General features: G+C 42.3%; 1 long non-coding RNA gene and 3 other non-coding genes across 4 annotated transcripts; all 4 read right to left on the bottom strand.

Moving 5' to 3' along the window:
* Window positions 1-6,486: 6,486 nt before the first annotated feature.
* On the bottom strand, window positions 6,487-15,161 carry LOC120402137. Its single transcript, XR_005597007.1, has 7 exons — window positions 15,078-15,161; window positions 13,086-13,141; window positions 11,847-11,924; window positions 11,041-11,145; window positions 9,908-9,937; window positions 8,888-8,931; window positions 6,487-8,329 (listed from the first exon to the last, which is right to left on the bottom strand). It is a non-coding gene; the product is annotated as an uncharacterized LOC120402137 (long non-coding RNA).
* On the bottom strand, window positions 8,536-8,605 carry LOC120402476. The gene has a single exon (XR_005597257.1). It is a non-coding gene; the product is annotated as a small nucleolar RNA SNORD50 (small nucleolar RNA).
* Window positions 9,787-9,855, bottom strand: LOC120402474. Its single transcript, XR_005597255.1, has one exon. It is a non-coding gene; the product is annotated as a small nucleolar RNA SNORD50 (small nucleolar RNA).
* LOC120402475 lies at window positions 10,405-10,474 on the bottom strand. Its single transcript, XR_005597256.1, has one exon. It is a non-coding gene; the product is annotated as a small nucleolar RNA SNORD50 (small nucleolar RNA).
* Window positions 15,162-23,606: the final 8,445 nt, after the last annotated feature.

Here is a 23,606-nt window from a genome sequence, read left to right as displayed (position 1 = left end):
CAAATAGAAAGTCCTGTATGGTATTTCAGACTTCATAGGGAAGACCAGAAGACTGCAACCAGGATGATCTATGCATGGCAACTGTGGAAGCCATGGTTGCAAACCCTCACTGAATACATCTTTCTGCTGAATAAGTCTAGCCTCTTACCATCTTTTGGTTTGGAGGGTGGCAACCTCATGTCCCTGTTGCGCTCTCTCATTAGCTGCCATAACAACTAATGAGCCTGGATGTGGGTGAGTATAAAGGTAGTCAAAACCTTGGTAGGGGACACAATACCTTCTATCTTTCTAGAGGTGGGAGACAAAGAGAGTGGAGTCTGACATAAAACCTCTATAAGTTCTAGTACTGCCTCGTTAATTGGCAGAGGTACCCTAGTGGAACCCACAAATGACAAAATGTCCAACAGCCATGTAAGGACTCCCTAACCACCTTAACCTGTACACCTAAGTCTGCAGCCGTTCTCATTAACTATGTCTGATAAACTTTAAAATCATCAGTAGGGGTGAAGTTGTCCTAGACAAAATGGCTTCATCTGGAAAGGACAAAGAGGAAACCAAGACTGGAGGGGGCAAAATCTCTTCTATCAGCAGTTGCTCTGGAACCTCTTTTTCATGCTTATTACTAGGCAAGGTATCAGACTCTGGAGACGGAGCCACTCAGTGCATAGATTCTGCCCTTTTAGATGAAGGCACTGAGTACGCATGGTGTGGGGAAGATCTGGAAGCGGTGGGAAAACCCCACGGGTTCCAAAACAGCCACTGTTATGGGGCATGGCCCCATTGCCCTGGCCACATTCCCATGGCAGGTCCCATTGAAGGGACATGCTGGTAGGTCAGAAGAGAGGATCTTTGAGGAGACTGGCGGATCCTGCTTCAGGATTGTGAGATGTAAGAACCCACCTCCAAGTCCAACGACAAAGAGTCCCCTACCTCTGACCATGGTGGGGATGATCCACTTGGTACCAGGAACTGGTGCCAAGAGCCTGGTGATGGGTGGAGTGATACCATCATTGCAGGCTTCTCCTGGATGGTACCAAAGGCCTGCCTGTCCAGGAAGCAGGCAACTGCAGTTAAATTGCTGGTGGGCGGGGCAGGAAGCAGAGATTTCTTGCCATTGCAAACACCTCTGGGGTAGTTGGCATCGAGATGGTCTCGTTGCAGTGCCAAAGAAGTTGATGGTTCCACTTCTGGCACCAGGCTCAATGGTGCTCCTTTAAAAGCTGGAACCAACGATGCTGACTTAGGCATCAATTTGGTGGTGGAGTGGTTTCAGGTGCACTCTACTTGACTCCTCCTCAATCCTCTTATCAGATTTAGAGGGGGGAGACTTAGCCCTGGCTAGTGCCTCCCTGGAAGCTTTGGGGTTTTTTTGGTATGGGTAAGGAAAAAGGTGCCAGGATTCTGCTAAAGCTATAGGTGCACTTCTCACTGAAATTGTAGCACTTGGTACTGAGTCAGAGTGGGATGGCTCCAATGGTATCCTAAACGCCACCTCTGTCGGCAGGAACTTCAGCCTAGCCTCCCTATACCTGCAAAGGCATTCATCCTTCCCAATGCTTCCTCCAAGCACTTTAGGCAGCTATTGTGTGGGTCATTCACTGGCACAGGGCTGGAACAAGAAGCACATGGCTTGAAACCCAGTGAGTGGGGCATACCTCTGTACTGTGTATAGAAAAAACCCAAAACAGGGAAAAAAGTCCAAAAAACTTTATATATATAACACAGCTGAAACTTGGAAGTCACCAAGAGTGGAATGCACAGGTGCAATCACTCAAAGAAAAAGAGATTACTAACCTGGTCCGTATCTGTTGTTCTTCAAAATGTGTTGTACATGTCCATTCCATGAGCCACCCTCCTACCCCTCTTCATCAGTTAGGGCAAGAAGGAACTGAGAAGGGCTAAGGACACCTACTCCTTTTGTGCCTGCATGCACTGGCACATGGCAGCAGGGGAAGCTTGACCTGCCCAATGGGTACCACTGGGCACACAGACACTGAGTGGAATGCACATATACAATCACTTCAAGAAACTGATATTGTAGGATATGGAGGGCTGGTTGTGGTAATAGGTGGACAGGAAACCTCCGTCAAATGTGAAAGATCTACATTTCAGGGTTTTTTTTCCTAATGTTGATGCTATCTTTAATATTTTCTATATAATTTTGTTTCACATGGTATCTGTGTTTCTGATGGAAATCATGTGGCAATTTTATAGTTCTGATATTCACTGTACATTATTTTAGCTTAATTTGCTACAGAGGCAAGTTATCCTAATATAAGAACATAAGAACAGCCATACTGTGTCAGACCAAAGGCCCATCTAGCCCAGTATCCTGTCTTCCGACAGTGGCCAACTCTCAAAATGTGGATGGAGTTTATCAAGTGTATTACAGATGCTGATTATTTTACATTACGATTAGCATGAATATGTATGTGAAGCAATGTTAAAGTTGTATTTTTAAATGAATTTATTTTATTTAATTGTTAGGGTTCTGGGACTATTACAGATACAAAACTTAAAAGAAAATGAGTGTTAATTATTTGTAACCCAAGTTCTTTGAGCTGACTGCACCAGGCAGTGCATTACGCATAAGAAAAGAACGGCCGTACCAGGTCAGACCAAAGGTCCATTTAGCCCAGTATCTGTCTACCGACAGTGGCCAATGCCAGGTGCCCCAGAGGGAGTGAACCTAACAGGCAATTATCAAGTGATCTCTCTCCTGCTATCCATCTCCATCCTTTGACAGAGGCTAGGGACACCATTCTTTACCCATCCTGGCTAATAGCCATTTAGGGACTTCACCACCATGAATTTATCCAGTTCTCTTTTAAACACTGTTATAGTCCTAGCCTTCACAACCTCCTCAGGTAAGGAGTTCCACAAGTTGACTGTGCGCTGCGTGAAGAACTTCCTTTTATTTGTTTTAAACCTGCTGCCTATTAATTTCATTTGGTCACCCCTAGTTCTTGTATTATGGGAATAAATAACTTTTCCTTATCCACTTTCTCAACAGAAATGGAAATATGCAGAGCCAGTTGAAGAAATATCAGTTGCTCTTTATTTGTGGTGTTGCTTTCCATATTCATGCATGCAGATATTAATCCTAAAACATATTCAGTGATTTGATATGACTATCCTCATTTAGCTAGGCTTACTTTATGAAGTATATTGAAGTTAAAATTCAATCACAGGAGATCTTCCATTGACCCAGAAGGACTGTTGAGAAGAACCTTCCTCTGGAATGAGTGCCACTGCAATCAATGGAACTATTCATGATGTACAGCACTACTCAAGGTGCATAAGGGTGGCAGAATTTGGACATTATATTTGTAAAGCTGTATATGTGTAATTATATATAAGTGATTGTTATGTACTTTTTTGTTATTAACACTTGCATGTGGGAAAGCAGAGTAAAGTTAAGAAGTGACCTTAGGATTCCCATTCTGAGCTGTGGTTTCTGAGCACTTACATTTTTACGTCTAGATGGAGAATGGGGGAAACACAATGCTAGCATACACCATAATGAATGCCCTCCTTACTAGCTATCAAATAAGCATGTACTTTATAAAACATAAACCAGAAAGAAATGCAGAGATTTAAATATATTCAAAACTTGCTCGGACAGGATACCTGAACACAATTTTTTGCCCCTTTCATATTCTTTTCAGTATTTTCACTAGTCAGAACTTTTACCTCTTAAGAATCCAGGCCTGGCTCCCTGTAATAGGATTCTTGCAATTAAATTTTTCATCATGTTATCTGCTATATTATTACCATTTAAAATTTATATTCTCATGTGTTAACTTGCTCTTGCCCACTAAATGTTTAGTGTCTAGTCTGCCCTTAGCTTATGTGAAGGATGTATGCAATGGGAGACATTAGTTCTTTCTAACCAATGTCCCCTCAGTGTCAGACCAGCAACTTAAAAGTTAATGTCTCTTCATTCTGTTCTTTGGAATTGAAGATAGGCAATTTTCAGGAATGGTAACAGTATTTCCCCAAGTAGAAGAGTCAGATTCAAACCAGATAAGATAAAAGAAATGTACTTAGTTTAGGGTAAAGCAGACAAACCATACTGGCAGTAACAATTGTTTAAATGTAGTTGCTTTTTTAAAAATACAAGTTTTGCTAATAGTTGAAAAGTGAAATGTGCATGTCTGATTAGAGTAAAATATTTACAAATGTATATTGCTCTGTATTTTAACAAAATTACACCCCGTTCCTATAGAATGCAAGAGCAGGTGTTAATTTCTCTCCTGATGTGATCTTACAAATAATAAAGCAAATGAAAACAGGGTTTGAGGATGAAATATTTCCTTCAAAATGTTGTTTATGGTACTTGTGATGTCACTCACTCTAGTACAGAAACCGGGAAGCAGCTAAAACTGGTGAGAATTGTCTTACGTTAATATGGCACTAATTACATTCATTTAACATATTACATATATTTCAGCTGCTTTCTCCCTCTTTAGGAATCTCACAAAATAGACAAAAGACTTATTTTGAATTCCCCAAACTTTCACCCTTTATTCAGTTATAAGCTGAGTAGTTATATTCCAGTACTGTTAGCCTCTTTCCAGAGCTAGAATGACTTAACCTCAACTATCCTCCACCTGGAATCACAAAACCAGCACCGTGATTGCTGCTGTGACTACAATCCTGCAAGGTAACAAGACTGAGGTCAGTCAGAAACAGCCCTGTGGTTCAGAAACCTCTGGACTAAAGAATGGAACAGGCCATCTGCCACAGGCCAACAGAGAAAACAAAGGACCTTGACATGTGATGCAATGTCTTATTTCCATATGCTTCTTCCTTAGTGTTATTTCTGTCCAGACTCTACCAAATCCATTTCTAAGTTTCCATCTCCACTCTGGGAATGTATCATTTTAATGGATAATGTCCGAGGGTAACAAATTTTTCCCAACACAAAGCACCATCCTGAAGCTTTGTGCTGGGCATTAAGGACCAGATGCCTAAAGATAGCGAGGCACAAAGGATTGCACATAGGGTCTAACTATTTTTAATGACAGCAGCTACTGAGACAGAAAAAGTTATCCCATTATCACATGGGAAGAGATACTAATATCCCTAAAATCAAACTTGGTTCTCAAGCAACGTAAGAAAAACACTGCTAAAGGCACATGGTTTATTCTCACATGTCTTAAAGGCCAAAGTACAATAAAACTGACTAATGTAGCTTTAACTTCTCAGTTACTGGCTTGCAACAGACCTCAACATTCAAATCCAATTAATATTGGTACAGACTGTCAAAGTTTTGCCTGATGCATGCTTCATTTACAAAGCAACTGAACTTTAAAAGGTCTTGCATCTTGTTAAACAGGAATTTTATAAAATCAGGTAAGTGACTGAATTTTCTTGTTGTGCATTAAAAACCTGCCATGATTGACATTTACTTCCTCCTGGAGATAGGCCTCCACCATTCGATAAGCAGAGATAGCAGGATCTTCTGGCATAATACCCCTTTCTGCTACTTTCATCAAACCTAGATCAAGGAGCAAATCCCAGAGCGACATTTTGCAATGTGATACATGGGAGGTACTGGGGGTTCCCAAAAATACATTTAGCAACCATATCTGGCAAGAATGTACTCCTCAGACACACTAATATAAATTATATAAGTCTTCTTTCAGAATGGCTAACATGCTATTTACCCAATATATTGCTGCAATATCCACTTCTCTAAACTTCTTGCAGGCAGCAATTTTTTTCCCTCCAGGAGGCAAATGGGCAGAAGGACTTGACTAAGACTAGCATCTTTTTAACTCACCATTTGAAAGCTTCATCAAAAGGTTTCTGCATACTACATAGGCTTTTCTTAAAACTCCACTGTGGAAGAGTTAGAAACAGATTGCTTCCTTCACACTTCTGAAGCACTACATAGTCAGTAATTGCTCAAGCACAGAGAGTGGAATCCCATTTGTCTGGGCCATAGTGTTTGAGTTGGTGCAGTGGGAGGCTATTTTGCCTTTGCAGTTCTTGTAAAGTATAAGCAGCTGTAAAGGAATGTCTGAAGTGACTGCAGACTTGACATGCAAGGGCCAGCACTTCACATCCTCATCTTTGTTCAGAAAAGAATGAACTACTGCATCAAGAATGTGTACAAAGCATGGCACATGGAAGTATCGCCCTTCCTTAATGGCACATACATCTGATAAGAACATAAGAAAGGCCGTACCGGGTCAGACCAAAGGTCCATCTAGCCCAGTATCTGTCTACCGACAGTGGCCAATGCCAGGTGCCCCAGAGGGAGTGAATCTAACAGGCAATGATCAAGTGATCTCTCTCCTGCCATCTATCTCCATCCTCTGACGAACAGAGGATAGGGACACCATTCTCACCCATCCTGGCTAATAGCCATTTATGGACTTAGCCACCATGAATTTATCCAGTCCCCTTTTAAACATTGTTATAGTCCTAGCCTTCACAACCTCCTCAGGTAAGGAGTTCCACAAGTTGACTGTGCGCTGCATGAAGAAGAACTTCCTTTTGTTTTAAACCTGCTGCCTATTAATTTCATTTGGTGACCCCTAGTTCTTGTATTGCGGTATAAGATTCTGGTAATAAATCCTCCTAGAAGTGAGCAAGAGGAAAGCCATTCTGCAGTTTCTCCAATACACAATGGATTATAGGGTTTCAAAACTTCAAACACGGAGTTGGCATGTTGCCCGGTGTTGGGCTGTAGGCTGTGGCAAAGTATCTGACTACCTGCTACCACAGGTAACTGAAGAGGAAGAGATACCCAATGAGCTGATACACAGTCCATGGTCTGACCACTGGTCCACATTTCAGTGGGCTGATTGATCTTCCTCACCTTTGACAGCCTCAATGCCTTGGACACTGCAACACAGAGTTTTGTTCAACTATGGTATTGCCTTAGCCAAAAAGTAGGTTTTGCTAGGTATTTGCCACTTGGGAATGGGGTATTCCATTAGTGCCTGAAAGCCCTCTGCCCTGGCCAATAAAAGGGCTGCAGACCCACTGCTAGCATTGTTGCCAGTTATGTATTAAGCATGGAGATTACAGGATTTTTCTTAACCTACTCTGAAAGACATATCAAAGTATGTGTCAGTCGATGGGTAGTTTGCCTGTGTATCTGCTTCCCTTCCTAACACTAGAAGGCATACTGGATGGAATGCCACTGACTGGAGTATTTGTGGACCGCAATTTATCAGATGTTATGACCTGTCTCCTCCACCTCTTTCTCTACTGCATGAGGGCTAAGTTGCTGAATGCAGCAGAGATGTTTCTCCCACATTATGGCATGGTTATTTTTCAAGAAGTTTCTTAAAACAGAAGTTCCTGAGTGGGCCTCTTTCACAAAAAAACCATAGCATTGCTAGCATCTTTCTGCTCAACAGAAAAGAGTTCCACACCAATGCATTGGTCTTATCATGCGGTTGTGCAGCGGTGCATAAAAACCTACTTCTTTCCCCATCAGCATCAACAGAACCCAGGTTGTGGTTTAAGCCTAGTTCTCTTGTGACCACAACTCCTACAATGTGTTGAATTTTGCTTTCTTACAAATGTCTGATTTTTGCTTCCTCAGTGGCTTCACTGATTAATACCACCTGATCTTCCTCTTTCACTTCCTGAATGAAATTTCTCTCAGAGGGGAAGTGTCATTAGTAGGATTTTCTACATTAATTGGTGCTCTCACCATCTTTCTACAGAAGGTGCCTGGGTTTTCCATTGCCCATTTTATTACTGTTTGGGGCACACATTTTTCCCCAGTAATATCAAAGTGTGCTTTATTTCCTTCACAGGAAACTGGCTAGCCACTTGAAGTTTTTTCCCCTGAAGCTTATTGTTTGTTGCCCTTAATATTTTGTTTACTGAGTAGGGGAGCCTCTCCTGATAAAATCTAATTTTTCCCCACTGTTTATGTTCTATTTCCCTTCAGCCACCATAATCTCCTGAGAGAAGTCATGTCAGATTTAACATCTTCTGTTTTCAGACTGACTTTAGCAAAACTGAATTTTCTCTTCTTTGATCCCACGTGCAGTTTCCCTATTATAAGACAGCTCTGGTTTCACTAGAGGGAGCTGAGTCTTCAATTTTGGCAAGATCTTCAGATTTCCACAAACCATGATTGCTCACTGTTTTAAAAGAGGCAGGGACCAACTGGTTCTGGGCCATGTGAAGTTTCAGAAATATTAACTACCAAACTCCACAAACTATTTCAGAAGCATAAACCTGTAACTTTTTTTGTTGTTAAAATCTTGGTATCTGAGTATCTTCAGGTGTCAGACTTCTTCCAGTGATACTATCCACACTTGTCAGGTGATGATACAAAAATTCCACCTCATCACTAAAAAGGGAAAAACAAACTAAATAAAATGGCTTATTTTACATGAGAAACTGAATCCAAAGGAAAAAAAGTGTTACAAGACATTTTATTCTTAAGCAAATGAAGCTATTCCACCTGAAAGTGTGCCTTTATGGTTAAATAGTTGGTATATCTATTCAATAGAGAAATATAAAATTTAGTATATTTCTAGGATATCTTAAGATCTTATTTCAGAAGCTAGATCCATATTGAGTTTTTCAGCAACAAAATCAGCTTCAGAATAGGATCATAAAAACCCCAATAAATTACAATTTATGCTCAGCCCATAGAAGTAAGACACTGACATTTCACAGACATCTCTACAGATTAGAAGAGGGCAGTGTTGATTAATTCCAAGGCTAATTAAGATCACAGATATATTAAGGGCCTTGGAAAGAGGAGGGATGTCCTTTCAGGTCAAGACAAATTGAGATCAGCTCCTGACCAAGTTAAGCCTATAGATATCTGTGAAGTGAGAAACCCAAAATTACCAATACGAGGCACTTTTCAACAAAGGGTGCATTTTCTTCAAGTACATACCTGAATAACTAAATGCATCTGCTCCTACATTTTCCACCATTTCACTGTTCAAAAAAAGATTCAGTTAGTAAATCAAACATTCATTTTTAATTCTTAGATTATGCAAGGAAATGTGCAAGTCTAATACCCCTTCATCTTTCATAAGAGACTTATATCTGCATACGCATTGTGCAAATTCTGTTGAGTTGCATCTGTAACACCATGGTTATACATCCTTTCTTATCCTAAAATATCTGCTTTTCTTGCTCACATAAATTTGGCACCTTTGTAAGGCTGGGTAAACAACAAGCAAACAAATGTGATCCTGACACTAGAGACTACTAAAATTCCTGTTTTCCTATCATTCAGATTAGAACTGGAGGGAACTCCCAAAGGATAAAGTTAGTTCTCGGCCTACGATGAATAAAAAAAATCCCAAATGGGCCTAAAAAAATAGCAGGTACTACTAAATTAAAGGCCTACTTCCAGGCCACTTTTATTGCACTGTCAGGTATTCAATGCATTTTAATCTATTACTGCAACAGCAATGGAAAATGAAGTGGCCTCATCCTAGATTGAAATATCAAATATTTCATGAACGATCAATCACACATTATATCCTATTAGAAAAGGAAGCACACAAACCAAATAACATTTAAGTACATAAAATGAGCCACTGATCATGCAACAGCCCATGCATCACCACAAGTTCAGAAATCAGACTGAAGTGAGGAATAACAGTGCAGTTTTAGAAGAAAACAGACAATAACCATGCCTTGTGGAAAACAGTAAATGAGGATACAATAGGCAAATTCAGTCAATACAGGAAATCTACCAAGTAAACAAAATCTACTTGTTTGAAATACTACTTTCACACAGCTCTAGTGTTTAGAAAAAGCAATATGAATCATGGTTGTCTAATCTCAGAAGCCAGATCCGTATGAGTTTTTCATCAAGGAATCAGGTTCGGGATAGTATCATCATTGATCAGAGCAGAATTACTCATACTTCATCAATATCAACCTTTATTAGAATACATACCTTTAATATTGAGTCAGCCTTCAGAGATCTCTGCAACAAGAGAAATTGCACAGTAGTTTCGTGAAACTGAATACACCAAGGGTTAGTATGTTCATTTATTATTTTAAAGAAGTATTTTCCTAGAGCAACTGTGATGAGGATGTCACACTTTCCCACTAGTCTGCTACCTATCCAGATGCAGGAGTTAACTGCACAGGAACTTCATGTAAACACTTTACAGATGTAGTATGGATTATACCAAGTCAGAAATTTGATATTGGCATTTTATTTACAAATGATAGGTTTCCAGACAGCAATGTACCACAAATCAGTGCAGCACAGCCCCAAGTGTGAACACTACATAACTGCATGTACAGCTAGTACAGCACAAAAATGACAGTTTGAGTAACTGCATCAATTGACATTAGATATGTTTACTGTTACCACTAGAAAAGTATCTAAGTAGTGCACAGAACAGTGGTGTAACCAGATTAACTCTTCTGAACGATGGTGGTCTTATCTCAGAAGCCAGATCCGTATAAAATTTCTCATCAGCAAGTCAGGTTCGGGATAGGTTCATCACTGACAGACCACTTTAAAAATTAGACACTTTTTGGTATACTGGAACACTATGCCAAAATTAACATGTGAGAACTATAATTCAGTTTAGATACTATCCTAGAATGAAATTATTTCTCAACAAGTTGAGAAGTGCCCTTTATCCATTTCGGCCAGATACCTTTATCAATACAAGGCACTGCAACTTATAGATACAATAATAGAGTCTGTTGATTTTAGAAAAGTGATTTTTCTTCTTCCATGAAAAAAAATCAGTAAACTATTCTTGCCCTGACAAAGGAAAGCACTTAACAGATCTGTTCCTATTACATGTCTTGATTTAAAAAAAGATTGAAACTGCTTATATAAGCTAGAAATATCAAAATCACTTTTATAGAAGAGGCAGGAATGTATAGCCAGTTCATAAGACAGACTACTCAAAGGTTCAATTGAGAAAGCCAACTTACTCCATAGCTTAGCTATGTCCCACACTTTACAGTATTTGAAAAATATTTGTGCTTTGAAGATTAGTATACTGTGTTTGACAATATTTTGACACAAAAGTGTATTTTCCAATTGTTTTAAGTTAAGAATACCTGTTTTAGTAGTACTAGAATCGCAAGTAGTTTTATATCCCAACTGCGCTGTCAGTTATTCATTCACTGATTCATTATCCACTGGATACGTGCTAATAAGTCACACTAGAAATAAGGATAAAGTAACCATTTAAATTGTTACTAATAAATATTACATAATACAGCATTCTGAAAGTGACCTAACAAAACAAGTTATGTTCCCCTCAAGCATTTTCAGGCAACGGAAATACTAGATACTCTTAACCAGCATAAAAGATAAAAAAGTGGCCCAAATTTTGCACCAATCAGGGTCACTGGCCAAGACCCTGAGAATCACAGCTAGTTTGCATGTAAGTGTGCATATTTTTATTAAAACCACACACCACAATAGATGTTCATTTTCTCTAATAGATTTGAATTCACCACCAACAAAAATCTTTGAGTAGGTCAGTTTTGTTCTCACCCTCTTAAGAGTTGAGAACACTAAACTTCTATCCTGAGTTAGATAATTCAGGTTAATTGACAATGCGTTAACATGGTTGTAAAGCCTAGTGGGGCAACTCCACAAATGGTTATGGTTTACAATCTCCCATAGTATTGGTCTTAATCAAACTACACCACCACATCTACCCATGAATCTCAACTGTTCACAGTGTCAAGATAGACCTCATGATACCTCACAGGACTGAAAGCAACAATTTTACCCCAACTATTCAGTTAAATATGGATTAATTAAATCAAAACAATGCATTAAAGTCTAGATTTTTGCCAATCCATTTATCCCCATCTTAATATTTATTCTTCCACTTGACCATTCACAAACATACTTCTGTCTTAAATATTCAGGAACATCCACAATTGTACATCATATAGTCTTCTAGAACGGTTGATGTTTTCATGAAGGGCTGCAGTTAAAATTAAACAGAAGACGGTCAGATTTCAATGTAGAAAAATCAATAGCAAATTCAAGTTTTATAATATGGGAATATTTATGCTGTCTTTGTTGTGATACAACACTAAGTCATATTGCATCATAAAAACTGTTTAAGAGTAAGATGTTCCCTGCCCCAAAGAATTTATAATCTAAGTCAGTCAAAACAAAGCTTCAGCTTGTGTCAAAGAAAAAGTTGACATCTAATCAATAGACACTCAAAATTAACATGGTGTATTATGTTAACCTGAAGTACTGTCTACCTATGCGATGACAGGGGACTTCTGAAAAACCAAGACATATCAGACATACACTTAGGCTCTAATCCTGCAAACACTTATGCACAAAATAACTCAATAGGACTAGCCACATACATAAAGCTATTCATGCTCAGACACTTGCAGGATCTAGGCCCAATTACTGCAGATGATAGTCAACTACCTGGCTTAGTCCATATGGCCAATTCATATACTAACCCTAAAGGTATGTCTAACACTACCATAGCACAGCTGCAGCCACATCTCTGTAGTGTATACATTTACTACAGTGGCAGATGGATTTTTTCCCATTGCTGTAATAAGTCCATCCCCTCGAAAGGCAGTAACAAGATCAATGCAAGAATTCCTCTGTCAACCCATCTACAGTGGGGGTTAGGTCAACCTAACTACATGGCACAGGGTGTGAAATTTTTCCCAGCCCTGAGCCATGTAGCTAGGTTGACCTAAATTTTAGGTGTATAACATGTCAAACCAAACACAGAACAACATAGTGCCAGGATAAACAGGTGCTCCAGAGTCCAGAATATAGGGTACAGTGTTGGTGATAGCACCAAAGTGCTTTCATCTACTGAAAAGCAGAAGTAGTAAAATGCTAGAGAGTTGATAAATGGAAGATTATGTGGAATGAGTCCACATAATTTACTGTAACTATCTTTTCATTCAGCTCTACCCAGTAATACAGTGACAAAGTAATTGACTCTCTGGCACATACCACAAGAGGGAATTACTTTCAAATAGATGAAGACGTGAAGAGCGTTCTATACAACTGAAGCACTTTGGAGTGTTCAATCTTGACCAAACCCAAAGACAGTGCTCTTTCCAGACCAACCAATTTCAAAATATTCTCAGAGCCATACCTTAATTATTCTGCACAACTTCCAGGATATCACCATGAAGTTTATCTCCATAGTCCCTAGAATAAACAAAATTGTGACAGAACTAGTTATATGTATTTCAAGTAGGCAGTGCAGACAGTTATATTAGCTGAAATTACTTTTAGTGCTTTTTTAACTAGTCTTTAGTCCCCATGCTAATTTTTGCAGATTTACAAAGTGTTCTGTTGCCATGTTTGTGCTGGTCTTTTACACAGCAACTAATTATACAAAAAACATTGTCAAAATGTGTGAAAAATAAGATGTGGAATACCCATACTGTATTTTGTGTGCAACACCATAATTGACAATAAGTACACAATCTACTTAATTAAGGATGTTTCAACTACATATCTCAAACCCAGCAATCTCAGATTAATTGTTGGAGTGTCCTGCTACAGCTAAATAATCCCAATTTTTTTATACACTAGTGGTTCCACATTTTAGTGTTCACACCCCAGCTGCCTCAATAGTCAATCAAAACAGCCCACACACACTTGTGATACTGCCCACCCTACGCCCCCTAATCAATACAACCACCTCCCAATTGCTTGTTGGAGCTCTTCTTCTCCAAGGCTGCTTCTGTAGCACCCCTCATTGTCCTTCAGGAGCCCAGAGAGCCTCAGCTGAAGCTCTGGGCTTTCTGTTCCTTTGCCACCCCTCTCCTCCAAGCCAGTTCCACATCTGAGGGTACTAGGCCAATTCGAGTGAGAAGATATCAAGAGCTGGAAAAAAACTCCAATATGTGTAATTCATCTTGACTGTAGTTTCAAATCCCTAAGATTCCCAGCTGACTTGTTTGTGTACTGCTCTGGCTTTAGGTACAGTAATTCAAGCATCAGCTACTAAATTATACTGAGTGGGAGTCATGACTGTACAAATGCACTAAAAGGGGATTTCAATATGAAATACCACGACAACCATAAGGATTAGGAATTAAATCTATCAGTTTATAGCATTCATTTATAGCCACTGAGGATCCATGAAATAGCCCATTTAAACTGATTAATTCAAATCAGATATGTAACTATCAATATTCAATACTAGTCTCTGCTATATTTTGTAATTTCCTTAATGATTTTTATCAGTTTCATTCAGAGATGCTTTTAAATTTCTACCTTAATACAAGTATCAGAGGGGTAGCCGTGTTAGTCTGGATCTGTGTTGCTTTTACCTTAATACATTTTCAACTTAATATGAATACAGCAACATATTTACATGATTAAAGCAAGTTTATTGCACACACACAGCTACTAGTACCATATTACACTTGCAGGAAAGTGGCAGGATTGATATGGATGCCTGAGCAAGCGTGAACTCCACACAGCAAAGCTGAGCAGTAACAGATCAGTTTCACAGGACCAGAGATTAGCATAAAACGGGCCCCCTGTTTTGTTTAGAACAGGGACTGCTGGATGTCGCGGAGAACAGCTCAGGCCCTGATCAGGAAGAGGGACGGACGGACTATCTGGTGCTGCCCAGGAGCAGACTGTTGTCCAGGCCTAGTTTATTCCGCGCTCCCTCTGCGGCGCGACACGTGACACCGCGTTTGGACCGCGCCAAGAAGCGGAGCGCAGCGCCGCCACGCACGCAGCACCCTGCACCCGCTCCGCAAGGCTCGAGACAGGGCCCGGACCCACAGCCAAGCCGCACTGCACGCGGATCAGCCCCGCCGCGCCAATCACGCAGCCTCTCTATGAGCTACTGATCCCGGCATGCACCGCGCCACCTGCAAGAGGCGGCTCAGAGGAGCGGTGCCTTTTGGGACTTGTAGTCCCCGCAGCCCTCATCCGGCCGTCGCCGCGAGTCACACAATCCGGCCTCGGCAGGGGCAGCCGGTCCGCGCTGGCCGCTTCGCCAGCCCCGGGGGAAACGCAGCAAGAGCTCGCAGAGAAACCTAAAACGCGGTCTCCCGAGAGCAGGGACCGGACCGGACCAGCCTCTTCCCTCCCCGGGCGCAGAACACCCCAGACTCACCCGCCACTTGAACCAGCGTCGCTGATTCTCCGCAGGAAAAAGGGAGGGAACGTCCCTCAGAGACTGTTATATAGCAGCTGCCTGAACCAGAGCGAGGCCGACTCCTCCTCTACCCGCCCATTGGGCAGCGCGCGCAGGGGCGGAGTTTTGTGCGGGAGGGTTCGAGTCCCGATTACCTCATCGTGCAGCCGAGGCCACGCCCCTCGCTCCCGGGGCGCGCGTCGTAGCGGCTCGAGGATTCAGAGCAGCAGAGCTGGCGCACGCAGGGTGAAGTTCCAGTGGTTAGCTCCGCTCAGAGCTTGGGGACTGCCACAGCGTTGACAAACTGTGGTTCAGTCTACAGCCCCGGAGAAGAGCGTTGTGATACTCCAAAGCGTGTCCTTCCCAGCTGCAGAAGCTGGGCCAATACAAATTATGACTTGATCTCTCTGCCTTGTGGCTCGCAGAGTGGATGAGAAAAAATTCTTATTAAACAGCATTTATTTGTGCATTGTCTAATTAGTGCCAGAATAGTGTTCCTTAGGGTTATGGAAGCGTTTACAGCTGTAGCAGCCTAAGGGAGGAAAGAAGATAAAGTTTTTCTCAAGAACTGCATGGTCAAACTATTGTGATTTTTTTTATGTGAAAAAAGAGAGAGTACATGACCTGAAATGCTCAGAAGGTGAGAATCACTGTTGCTGCTTAAATTGCTATAACTGCCCCTACTTGTGTTTTTACATAGCTTCAGCATTAAGAAACTGTGATCATATTACCTGTGATTGGTCTCACATGTGGTAAGGCAACTCCCATCCTTTCATGTATGTATACCTGCACCTGTATTTTCCACTCCATGCCTCTGATGAAGTGGGTTCTAGCCCACGAAAGCTTATGCCCAAATAAATGTATTAGTCTCTAAGGTGCCACAAGGACTCCTTGTTGTTTTTACAAATTTTCTTGTTGATCAATGTTGCCTTTCTCTTACAGACACGGAGAAGGTGTACATGGGCTGTGTTTGAATTTGAGATAACAGTGCAGTGGATCCCAATCCACAATCGCTCCCAAAGCACTTTTCTTGATATTGTAAAATCCCTTTTCTTTATTTGAATCCATTATTCTTGGTGACCTCCTTACACCATCCTAAATTATTGTTCTCCATGCCTGGTGTTTACACCTTTGATATACTTTAGAATGGTTAATACATCCCTGTTTAATCACTTAGCTAAGCTATATAGCAGATAGTTATTTTAATCATTCTTCACGTGTTAATCCGTTCAGCACCCAGCTATTGATCAAATTTCCTGACACTGAAGTAATAAATATTTCAGGTGTTGTCTCAACTGAGTCATACACAGAGAGATTATAATTTGTTATTACAGAACATGTCTTCTTCATATTGACATTTTTTATTTTTTGCTGCCATCCCACACCATACACTATAGTCTTATTTCCTTCTTTGTCCCGCCCCCCCCACCCCCATTCACTGCTGGAAGGCTACTTTCCAGGTTTGACCCAGTCACCCACCCACTGAATATCTGTTTTCAGATTATTATTCCCCACCTGTACTAACTTGCATTTTCCTAAGGTGGATCTCTTTTTATTTGCTGATTAATAAAGAGACCTATAAAGGTTAGAAATACACCTCTACCTCAATATAACGCTGTCCTTGGGACCCAAAAAATCTTACTGCGTTATATCAAACTTGCTTTGATCCACCAGAGTGCACTGACCCGCTCCCCGGGAGCGCTGCTTTACCATGTTACATCCGAATTCATGTTATATCGGGTCATGTTATATAGTTATATGTCCACAATGTTCACAGTGCCTCCCACTTAAGTATTGTTATGCTGAAGAGTATAGATAGTTGCCAGTCAGGAATTGCTTTAGCTATAGACAAACTAGGCCACAGCCTAGCACAGCAGATTTCTGAGATGGAGGCTGGTGCGGCTGCCTTGGGCAGGGGGCATCCCTAACAGGCACTCCAAGGAGCAGGAAGCACCCCCAGCTGGGCAAACACTCCTGACCCTTCCCCAACCACTCCCTGCCCCCAGTGCAGTAAGATCATGGCTCATGCACTGAGTAGCTCAGGGCTGCTCCTGGCACCACCACGAGTGCTTCTGGGGCTTTGGCCACAAATACAATGACCTGCCCTGTTCCCTGTCAGCATGTGGGCCCTGCTACCCAGGCAGCACCCAGCCCCTGCCATGGCTGCCTTTGCCACTTCAGCCCCACTGTGTCTGGGTTCTGGAGGTGCTACCACAGTGCGGGATAGGAGCTCATCCGGAAAGGTGTTGGCTGAGGGTGCAGAGGCTGGGCAGGGGTTGCAGAGCAGGGGTGGAGTGTGGGGGACTGCATAGGCGATGCAGGCTGGGATGGCCTGGGGGTGTGGAGTGCAGGGGGCCAGGTGTGGGGTGGGATTATGAGGGGCAGACAGGTGGATTTGGGATGGCATGGAGGGCTGGGAATGTGGGGCTAAGCTGGGGCTGCAGCAGGCTGGGCCTGTAGGGGCTGAGATCCAGTGATCCTCATTCTGTCCAGTAGGAAGGAGCCTGCTGCTCCCTGTACAAGTGGTGATGTGTAGGTGGCATAGGGGTGGGAAGTCTATGCTGCCCATTAAACAGGTCCCTGCTGGCTAGGAGCTGCCAGTGCCCAGATGTCAGCCAGTTCCTTTTCCCCCCGAGGGGAGGGTATCTGTCACCAGGGCCAGCAGCCTCTGCAGCCCCAGGCCACTGTGTCCTGCCTGGATCAGCCTCTGGCCAGACTGCACAAGGTTCAGGGATGGGGGTGTTAGCAGTGAGGGAGGCACTGGAGTTTTGCTTGGGGTGAAAGATTGTCTTGAATGACCTCTGCTGTCAGCAAGTGTCTTTGATCTGGAAGCTGAGAGGCATGCTAGCCACCCTTCATTCTGACAAAATGCAAGAAGCCATTAAGGGTCTTTATGGAGTGAGATAGCTGAAACAACAGAAGCCACTCTCCAAACTAGTGATCCATGGGGAAGGCCTGAGCAAGAATTAATTTAGGGATAATAAGAGGGTTTTGGTTCCCCCCCCCACATAGATATGTATTCCAGGTAGGTGTCTGTGCATGCTAGAGCCAGAGATTTGCCTAGCAGTACCTGTAGAGGGATTTGCTCATGCTTCATGGCTGTAGCCCCTCCCCTGGTTATAAGAGACAGCAAAACTCTGACCCTTCAAGTTCTGCTGGCTGGAGTTGGAGCTCTGCAAGGGTGTAGTCTCACAACCTCACATTCAGCCTTTTTTAAGCCTAGTTCATTGTAGCTAGTTTGTTAAAGAAACATTATAGAATATAGTATTAGTGATCCCTGGTGATGCTCTCACTGGGGTTCAAGCACTCTTGTTCATGTGGAGTGGTCATACCCAAGAGTAACCCCTACATATGGTAGTTGTTCTGCCTTGGCTAAGCCCACTTTAAAGAGCACTGTTGTAGCTGTAGATCATTCAAAAAGAGGATGCAGGTGGCACAGGACCTCTGCCTCAACAGCACCTGCTTGAACAGGCCATGCTACCTCACCCAGCACAGAGGCCTTCCTTGAGCCACAGATTGCCCTACGAGTGACCACTTAGGCTCAGGGGGAAGCTCCTTGTGCCTGGAGGTCTTGTTCATTGTCCACGTCAAAGGCGAGGTCCCTTGCCTGTGCACTATTGGTGGCTGCAGTTCAGCCACAAGCCCGGGCACCCCAGTTCCCCTTCCTGTAGAGCCGCCAGAGTTTCCCTGTCCAGAGATACTAGATCAGGAGCAGGACCTGACTGTGGCTCAGCCAAGGGCCTCATTCTAGTCTCTGGATGATTCTGTGCTGCCCAGTTCATCCTTCCCTTCCATCCCAGAAGACTTTAAGCCATACCTGGGGTTTTTATGTTGGGTGGTCTCATCCCTCGGTATTCAAGGGGAGTTTTTCCAGGAAAATACCCATGAACTCGTGGACATTCTCGAGCCTTCTGTTCCTGGAAGGGTGGCACTCCCACTTAATGAGGTGCTCTTTGAACCAGTGAGAGCTCTTTGCGACACACCAGTTTCAGTGCCACTGGTGGCTAAGCACTTGGAGAAGTGCTATTTTGTGCCTGTACAGGGATATGAGAGGTTCTATTCTCATCTGACCCTGAACTTCCTGGTGGTCACAGCAGAGCCCAGCAGGGAAGGTTCAAGTCCATCCCCACGGATGGAAATTCTAAGCAGCTTGACCTTTTGGGCAGAAACACACACACACATACACACCTCTTATCATCATTACAGATGAGGGTCACAAACTGGCAAGCTTTGCTGTCCAAATATGACTCTGAATTGGTCTGCTATGTACAAGTTTGAGGGTCAGTTGGCCAAGGCCTATTGTGATGAGTTTCAGTTGTTTGTTGCTGAGGACTGCTTGGTGACCAAGAGGTTGCTGCAATCTGCCCTTGATGTTGCAGATACCTCGGCCAGGGTGATGGCCTCTGTTTCCTGGCTGCAAATCTTGGGGGAATCAATCTGGTCTCACAGCAAGCATTTGCGGACTTGCCTTTCGATGGCCAAACCCTGGTTTTGAACAAGACTGATGATACTCTGAATTCCTTTAAGGATTCCAGGGCTACATTTGTACAGGTGTGACTACCTGCCCTTTCCTGGTTACTATATGCAGCCTGTCCACATTAAAGTCCAGTAAAAATAATTTAAAATAGGATATGAATCCTAATTAATAAGTATTTATTCATAAACTAAACCCACTATCATAGGCACCAACTTTCCCCGGTGCCGGTGGGTACTCGTGCCCCCCCACCCCTGACCCTGCCCCAACTGCCCCCTTTTAACCCCTTCCCAAAAGTCCCACCCCAACTCTCTCCTGCCCCTATTGGACCCCTTCCCTAAATCTCTGCCCCAGCCCTGCCTCTTCCCCAACGCGCCACGTTCCCCCTCCTCCCCGCTCCCTCCCAGCGCTTGCCGTGCGAAACAGCTGTTTCGCGGCGCAAGCGCTAGGAGCTAGGGGGAAAAGCAGGCACACGGCGTGCTCAGGGGAGGAGGTGGAGGCAGGGTGGAGGCGAGCTGGGGCGGGGCGGGGAGCTGCCGGTGAGTGCTCAGCATCCACCAATTTTTCCCCGTGGGTGCTTCAGCCCCGGAGCACCCACGGAGTCGGTGCCTATGACCACTATATAATAAAAGACAGGTGAGTAAGTAGCCAATGGATACAGAGCTACTGACAACCAATGATCCATTGGAATTAAAATATGGAGAAATAAAAGAAAATAAATAGTAGGATATGCGGAATGGGAGTCTGGTATCACTACTCGTCACTGAACATGGCCCTCATATCAGCAGTGGCATATAGCATGAGCCTGCAAAGATTTTCTTTAAAATTCGTACATCTCTCAATTCACAGGAACTTTAAAACAAACAAACAAACAAAAAACAATTACCTTCACTCCATTTGCTATGAGCCCCAATTACGAGACCAAAGAAGTGGACGTTTATACTCCCAGATACGTTTTTGATATCTTCTTTCAACTCGGAATAGTAGTCAACCTTCTCCCTGTGGGACCTTTCCAAACTGTTAGAATTGTCCTTCAAACAAATGGTAACATCTACTACAACTGTAGTATCACCCCCTCACAAAAACAACATCCTGCTTATGCAAATTCCCTTCAGTATTTCTAAGATGTGGCTCCACTATTGTCTTCCACCCAAGTTTACTAACTTTATCAATCACAGCTGAGACTATCCTATTATGTCTTTTAATCCGAGCATCTTTAGTTTTATAGCACTGTCCATATATGTGGAAAGATTAGGGGGACCATCCCACACCATCTACACATAGCATTAACTCCCTCTCTTCCTCTTGCTAAAGTCTCCCTAGTTGGATAAACATTAGCCCTCATTTGTAATGCAGCAATTAAGGAGAAAGATTTAGCTATACAAAGTCTCTTCAAGAACAAGTTACTGATAATATTGTTCTTACAGTACTTAATACCCACCCCCTGACACCTCAAACTACATCATCTGGAAAATTCCTCATCTCTCCATTTCTTCAGGTTAGGAGTATCAGCACTATAAATCAAGATCTTATCCACTACATTTTTTCCAGTGTAAATGAAAGATAAATCAATCCCTTTATCCTTTGAGACTATATGCCTCCTCCATTTACGAATCAACATATTGGGAATCTGCACACTAAATTTTGTTAATGCTAACCCTCCATCTCTTCCCTTAACATAAAATAACCCATCTGTAGTACACTGTGGGAGATGTAAAATATTTAACAACTTTCCTAACCAAAACATCCAATCCACTTAAAATATAAAAGGGAGGCTCGACTAAAAGCAAATTATAAAATAGCCTAGGTAAAATATATGTCTGTAAAATCATCAATTTTTTGGGGCAGGCTTAAGGGGAGCCCTGCATAGACTATCGCACCACTCAGTCAATTTAACTTCTAGAGACACATCGCCCATTCGAATCCAGGGGTTGATTCTTGCCTCCAGACATTTTTCAAACTGACTTGGTTGCACATAGTCGATACTCTCGCTACCTAATTTCCAGTTCTCCTTAGGGTTAATCACATAAGTCTTAAGTTTAGGTAATATGTGAAACCCTTTTGTCTTCTTAACATTGACCTGTAAACTAGTAGTCATACAAAATCAGTCTAAAATCTCAAGATTTTTATTCATCCCCCAATAAGAACTACTTAAAATTGCCACATCGTTAGCAAATGCCAATGACGTAATACTATTTCCCCAAACATAAAACCCAGACCCCTCTGATTCTAATTGTAATAAGAGATCTACAGCTATATTAAATAAAATTGGAGACAAAGGATCTCCTTGTTTTACCCCGCTCCATATAAAAACGTACTCAGTACTATCATCACCAACCCATACCTTAGTAGTGCAATTACTATATAAATCCCTAATAACTTCTATAAAATGTTCACTAACGCCAAACCTCTTAAGGCCAGATATAATATGCCCATGTCAAACAGAATCAAAGGCTTTGGCCAAATCAACAAAAGCAATAGCTAACTTGTCCCCATTCCGTTTCACTCTCTTAATTTAATTATCTAAAATAGAAATATTCTCCTCACACCCCGGGGTTGAAATAAATCCCTTTTGTCTGTTACATATTTTAACTGCAGTTGTCAACCTCTTGGCTAACATTTTTGTATACAGTCTAATCCATGGTCAACGGTCTTCAAGAGGACAGTTTAGCTAATTCTTCCTCATCTTGTACCTTGGAGATTCAAATTGTTCTATTTTCTTTAAAATAAATAGTCAGGGATCTGCATATATAAAAAAATATATTAAAAATTTGTGAGAATTTGAGAGTCCAAATTAAATATTTCCCATAAATCATTAATAGTTACCCTGTCAGGGCCTGGGGCACTAGTTTTACAAATAACTCGCAAGGCCTCCCTAACTTCCTCCATAGAGATGGACTCAGTAATAAATCATTATCCGCATCCTCAACGTCTGGGGGCCATCCTCTCATACTACCATGTCCAATATTATCTAACATACCTACATAATATTTTTTGATCTCAATCAGGGGAGTATTACATTTGGCTTTATTTAGTTCTCGCATAATTATCCATGCCAATCTTTTCTTGTCTTTAACAAATAACTGTTGATAGAATTTGTATCAGGCCTTTTTAGTAGCATGCCTCTGAGTAGAAATTGACTGCTTCTTTCCATCTCCATTCCCTTTATTCCTTATCCTATTTCCATTCTTCATCTCTTGCTCCTCAGCACCACTACTTAAATCAACATCTATCAAGGATTTACACCAGAGGTCAGAAGTGGTGTACCGAGTCTTCATTTATTCACTCTAATTTAAGGTTTTGCATGCCGGTAATACATTTTAATGTTTTTAGAAGGTCTCTCTCTATAAGTCTATATTATATAACTAAACTATTGTTGTATGTAAAGTAAACAAGGTTTTTAAAATGTTTAAGAAGCTTCATTTAAAATTAAATTAAAATGCAGATCTTATCAGTTTAGTGCAGTGGTTCTTAAGCTGGGGCGCATGCATTCCCTGGGGGTGCGAGATGCCCTTTCTGGGGGTGCGAGACATGTGAGATTTTTTTAGAAGGTAAATCATCAAAAACACAAATTAAGCACAGGCACGTAAGTACAACTACTTTGTTTCATCAAACCTATGTATTTATTAACATTATACATGTTTTAATGATTACTGTAATATTCAAAGTTTTTAAGTTTTCAAGTTTTTAAGCTAATTGTAGTGTAATTTTTTATAAAAGCTGCAGAGCGCTGGGACCAGGCCAGGAGCAGAGCCCTGGGCTGGCTGCTGGTACTCCAGGCCAGCAGGAGGGCAGAGCAGGGCCAGAGGCACAGACCCCAGTTGGCAGGGGGCTGGGCCTGGGGAACCCCATACCAGCAGCGAGGTGAGCGGGGCCAGCGACTGGTATCCCAGGCTGGCATCAGGCTGAGCGGGGCCAATGGCCAGGCTGAGCCGCTCAGACTGGCGGCAGGCTGGTGTTCCATCCACCGGCGCCTACCAGCCGGGGTCTTGGCTGCCAGCCCCACTCAGCCTGCTGCCAGCTGAGGGTTCCAT

Source organism: Mauremys reevesii, linkage group 3, assembly GCF_016161935.1.
Source record: "Mauremys reevesii isolate NIE-2019 linkage group 3, ASM1616193v1, whole genome shotgun sequence".
NCBI lineage: Eukaryota > Metazoa > Chordata > Testudines > Geoemydidae > Mauremys > Mauremys reevesii.
This window is presented reverse-complemented; position numbering and strand designations above follow the sequence as displayed.